This window comes from Macaca nemestrina, chromosome X, assembly GCF_043159975.1.
Source record: "Macaca nemestrina isolate mMacNem1 chromosome X, mMacNem.hap1, whole genome shotgun sequence".
Taxonomy (NCBI): domain Eukaryota; kingdom Metazoa; phylum Chordata; class Mammalia; order Primates; family Cercopithecidae; genus Macaca; species Macaca nemestrina.
Genome location: NC_092145.1, coordinates 1,961,943 through 1,967,942, shown reverse-complemented (window position 1 = coordinate 1,967,942; position 6,000 = coordinate 1,961,943).

Below are 6,000 nucleotides of genomic sequence, written 5' to 3'. Positions count from 1 at the left end.
TGAGCCCAGGAGTTTGAGACCAGCCTAGGCAACATGGTGAGTCCATCTCTAAAAAAGAAAAAATACAAAAGTTAGGTGGGTATGGTGGCGCGAGCCTGTGGTCCTAGCTACTTGGAGGCTGAGGGAGAATTGCTTGGGCCTAAGAGTCTGAGGCTGCAGTGAGCTGTGATCAAACCACTGCACTCCAGCCTGGGTGACAGAGGGAGACCTGTGTGAAAGGAAAATAAATCTTGGGGCCCCCGAATCATTAAGCTAAAGGGAAAAGTCAAGCTGGGAGCTGCTTATGGCCAACCTGCCTCCCATTCTATTCAAGGCCACTCCTCTGCTCACTGCTTTTAATACTACCGTATTAGCCAGCAATTTCACTAAAGGTATACATTTAAAGTTGAAATCACCATGTCAAAGAGATACCTGCACTCCTGTGTTCACTGCAGCACAATTCACAACAGGCAAGAGATGGAATCAACCTAAGAGTTTATCAGTGGGTGAATGGATAAAGAGAGTGTGGTATCTGTACACAACGGAATCCCATTCAGCCATAAAAAAGAAGGAAATCCTGTCATTTGCAACAAAGTAGATGAAACTGAAGAACACTATGTTAAATGAAATAAGCCAGGTACAAAAAGACAAATGCCACACGACCTCACTGATAGGTAGAAAATCAAAAAGCTGAACTCATAGAGCAGAATGGTGGGTACCAGGGGCTGCAGGGTGGTGGGTGGGGAGGGAAGGATGAGGAGATGTTGGCCAAGGGACTCAAAATTCCAATTAGTTCAAGAGATTTATTGTACGCCATCATGACTATGGTTAATAACAATATGTTGTATACATTTGGTTATAGTATATTCACTTCTTTGCATTTTTTAGGAGTCGGGTGTGAACCCTGAATATCTGAGAGAGGTCTCAGTAAATTTATTTTACCAAGTTTATTTTGCCAAGGTTGAGGATGCGCACCCATGACACAGCCTCAGGAGGTCCTGACGACATGTCCCCAAGGTGGTCAGAGCACAGTTTGGTTTTATACATTTTAGGGAGACTTGAGACATCAGTCAACATATGTAAGATGAACATTGGTTTGGTCCAGAAAGGCAACTCGAAGCGGGGAGAGGCCTTCCAGGTCATGGGTAGATAAGAGATCAATGGTTGTGTTGTTCTGAGTTTCTGATGAGCCTCTCCAAAGGAGGCGATCCAATATCCAATATGCATTCGTTTCAGCGAGCAGAGGAGCGGCCTTGAATAGAATGGCAGGCAGGTTGTCTTTTCTTTTTTCTTTTTCCTTTTCTTTTTTTTTTTTTTTTTTAGACAGGGTCTCACTCTGTCACCCAGGCTAGAGTGTAGTGATGAAATCTGGACTCACTGCAGCCTCAACTTCCTGGGCTTAAGCCTCCCACCTCAGCCTCCTGAGAAGCTGGGACTACAGGTGTGCACCACCACACCTGGATAATTTTTGTATTTTTAGTAGAGACAGGGTTTCTTCGTGTTGACCAGGTTGGTCTCAAACTCCTGACCTCAGGTGATCCACCTGCCTCAGCCTCCCAAAGTGCTGGGATTACAGGCATGAGCCACCATGCCCAGCCTACTCTTAATTTATCTTTTAAGTGCACAAGCTAATTTTTTAATTACTATTTGTAGAGTTTAGGTCTCCCTATGTTGCCCAGGTTGGTCTCGAACTCCTGAGCTCATGCAATCCACCTGCCTTGGCCTCCCACAGTGCTGGACTGCAGGTGTGCGCCACTCTCTGGCCTCATTCTAGTTCTTAAACCCAAGGGTACTTATTTTCCAACATGAACCTTAACCTCACCCTTCCAGAAACTTCTCAGGCATGGGCAAGGTTGCAGTCTCCCTTACCGCAGGCAGCAATGACTTTACCAACAGGTGATCTCGGTGGGCTCGTAGGGGAGTGGGAGTGGGCAGTGGCCGTTGTCTTCCTTTTGTTGTCCGCTGGGGATCTTGGTTGGGACGGCTGAACCCAGCATCGTCTCCTAGCCCGGGAGCGAGGTGACTTCCTGTCCCCATGGTAAACAGTTCTGGGGCCTGGCGCTCTGCCACACAATCCTGAGAATTCAATTCACTTCCAGGACCAACACACTCGTGCTCCTGAAAGATGAGACTCGCAGAGCCCGGCCCGAGGCTGCACCCAGCAGTCCGAGGCTGACCATGCTTCCTACCCGGCCCTCTCTGCGCTGGCTCGCACTTCGGGCATTTTCTCTCTTCCTTTCCTCCGTAGTGATCCAAGGCCAGCTCTGTCGAGGGAGTGTTCTTCCTCTTTGCAGTGAGTCCAATAAACTCAGCTTTGCCTGAACAACAGGTTTTTCTGGTGGTGATTTTGGGGAGTCTACAGCCAACAGCTGAAATGGGGAAAATGGGGCGGGGGTGGGGAATCCCTTTTGTTTTTTGTTTTTATTTTTTACAGTCAAGTGAAAGCAAGTTTATTAGGAAAGTAAAGGAATAAAAGAATGGCTGCTCCATAGACAGGGCAGCCGGGAATCCCTTTTAGCACCTGGTGGCTGCAGATGGGTAGAAATACAGACCATATTCGGTTCTTAGTTCAACTAGCCAGAGACGCAGAACAGGGTGGGAAGCCAGACGGTCACACCCAGCAGGGTAGCCGTGCCCCAGCACCTCATCAGGCTGCAGCCAACCAGGGCCTCTCCAGGCTGGGAAAACTCGATTCTTGCTGTACTTGGGCTTATTTGGCTCTCCATCTTATGCAAACACCTCTCTCCTTATGAAAGGCAAGAAGAATTTCTTCTGCACCAGGGATGGGTTGTGCCTGTCACAGCGGCCTGGGGACCTGGAGGGACCCTTTAGAAGCTTAGCCCAGCAATTCCTTTTTATATGTGACTCGTGTTCTATTCAGTTTTACTACTTCTTTTTTTTTTTTTTTAAGACAGAGTTTTGCGCTTGTTACCCAGGCTGGAGTGCAATGGCGTGATCTCGGCTCACTGCAATCTTCGCCTCTTGGGCTCAAGCGATTCTCCTGCCTCAGCCTCCCGAGTAGCTGGGACTACAGGTGCCCGCCACCATGCCTGGCTAATTTTTTGTATTTTTAGTAGAGACGGGGTTTCTCTATGTTGGTCAAGCTGGTCTTGAACTCCCGACCTCAGGTGGTCCCCCTGCCTCGGCCTCCCAAAGTGCTGAGATTAAAGGCGTGAGACACCATGCCCGGCCTTTTTTTGTTTGTTTGTTTTTGTGAGATGGAGTCTTGCTCTGTCACCCAGGCTGGAGTACAGTGGCACGATCTCAGCTCACTGCAACCTCTGCCTCCTGGGTTCAAGCCATTCTCCTGCCTCAGCCTCCTGAGTAGCTGCAATTACAAGTGCATGCCACCACGCCCGGCTAATTTTTGTGTTTTTAGTAGAGACGGGGTTTCACCATCTTGGCCAGGCTGGTCTTGAACTCCTGACCTTGTGATCCATGGTGCCTGGCCTACTACTTCTTTATTCATTTATTCATTTATTTTTTGAGACAGCGTCTCGTTCTGTCACCCAGGCTGGAGTGCAGTGACATGATCTCGGCTCATTGCAAGCTCCACCTCCGGGATTCAAGTGATTCTCCTGCCTCAGCTTCCCGAGTAGCTGGGACTACAGGTGCCCACCCAGCTAATATTTTGTATTTTTTAAGTAGAGACAGGGTTTCACTGTGTTGGCCAGGGTGCTCTCAAACTCCTGACCTCAAGTGATCTGCCTGCCTCGGCCTCCCAAAGCGCTGGGATGAGTTTTACTGGGACGTGCTTGGCGCAGTTTTACTTCTTTTTTTTTTTTTTTTTTTTTTTGAGACGGAGTCATGCTCTGTTGCCCAGGCTGGAGTGCAGTGGCCGGATCTCAGCTCACTGCAAGCTCCGCCTCCCGGGTTCACGCCATTCTCCTGCCTCAGCCTCCCAAGTAGCTGGGACTACAGGCGCCCGCCACTTCGCCCGGCTAGTTTTTTGTATTTTTTAGTAGAGACGGGGTTTCACCGTGTTAGCCAGGATGGTCTCGATCTCCTGACGTCGTGATCCGCCCGTCTCGGCCTCCCAAAGTGCTGGGATTACAGGCTTGAGCCACCGCGCCCGGCCAGTTTTACTTCTTGAGACAACTCTGAAGATTTCTATTTTTCACAGAAAGTCATTCAGTTATATCTAGATTTTCAAATGTGTTGCCATAAAGTTATATTTATTATTTTAAAATTTTAATTTCCTCCTTAACCCAACATTTATTTAAAAGGGTCATTTCAGCTGGGCACAGTGGCTCACACCTGTAATCCCAGCACTTTGGGAGGTTGAGGCGGGTGGATCACCGGAGGTCAGGAGTTTGAGTCCAGCCTGGCCAACACGGTGAAACCCCATCTCTACTAAAAATATAAAAATTAGCCAGGCGTTGTGGTGGGCACCTGTAATCTCAGCTACTTGCGAGGCTGAGGCAAGAGAGTCACTTGAACCCAGGAGGCAGAGGTTGCAGTGAGCTGAGATTGTGCCACTGCACTCCAGCCTAGACAACAAGAGCAAAACTGTCTTAAATAAATAAATAAATAAATAAATAAATAAAGGGTCATTTATGGTTTTTTGAGACAGGGTCTCCCTCTGTCACCCAGGCTGGAGTGCAGTGGTGTGATCATGGCTCACTGCAGCCTTGCCCTCATGGGCTCAGGTGATCGTCCCACCTCAGCCTCCAAGTAGCTGGGATGACAGCTAGTTGTGCCAACTAATTTTTCCTTCTTTTTGTAGAGACAGGGTCTCACTATGTTGTCCAGGCTAGTCTCAAACTCCTTCAGCCTGATTTTCAGTTGGAGATTTCGTGGGGAGGGAGTGTTTTCTTTGCATTTCAGTCACTAATGAGGTCTGTCAAACCTCCACTTCTTGCTGACCTGTTCTTTGTGGCCGACAGCATGGTATGTTTCTGAATGTTTCATGTTTGTTTGAAAAGAATGAGTATTCCCTGTTAGTTGGGCACACTTCTCTGCATATCAGAAAATAATTAAATGTTAAAAGATAAACATACTGGAAGAAAACATGAGTGGCTTTCAAAAATGATCTGAAAGTGGGAAAAGCCTTTTGAAGCCTGATATGCAAGCCAGAAGCTTAAAAGAAAAGATTAGTTTTTGTACGGAAAGTACCGCAAAGTCAGACAGAAACCAGGACAGAGTATCTGCAACATGTGTGGACAAAGGATTACAATCCCAAATATGGAAATAATTCCACCCACCAATCAGGAAAAGACCCACAACCTGATGGAAATCTGACAATGGAGGAAGGTCCACCTGAACTCATGATGAAAGAAAGAAAAGCATGTTTAAAAACAAGATATGGTTTTTTAATCTACGAAATGTGCAAAGATGAGGCTGGACATGGTGGCTCACGCCTGTAATCCCAGCACTTTGGGAGGTCGAGGCAGGTGGATCACCTGAGGTCAGGAGTTTGAGACCAGCCTGGGCAACATAGTGAGACACCATCTCTACAGAAAAATAAACAATTAGCCGGGCATGGTGGCACACATCTGTAGCCCAGCTCCTCAGGAGGCTGAGATGGGAGGATCACTTGAGCCTGGGAGGTCGAGGTTGTAGTGAGCCATGATCGCACCACTGCACTCCAGCCTGAGTGACAGAGCCAGACCCTGACTGCTGCTCACGGAGATCTCACCTGAAGACACACAAACTGGAACAACCGAACTGACCCTTCGGAGAGGCTGGTGAAATAAATGACGCAGAGTACATTCATACAGCTCTAAAAAAGAACAAAAGTCAGGGTCATCTGTGTCCAGGGAACACTCTCGATTTGTCTTGTGAAACTGGCAAGGTGTGGAATCATGAGAGAAGCGTGAGTAGAGGGGACTTAAACCAGGGACTGGTGGCCACAGCTACTGTTAGTCAGGGGACTGGAGACTGGGAGACTGAGAAAGGGTTTTTCTCACTTTGTACATGTCTGTACTATTTGGATATATATATTTTTTTTGAGAGGGTTTTTTCTTTTTTTAAAAAAGAAAAGCTGTTTTGTTTTTCTTTTAAAAAAATAGGCTCTAAAAA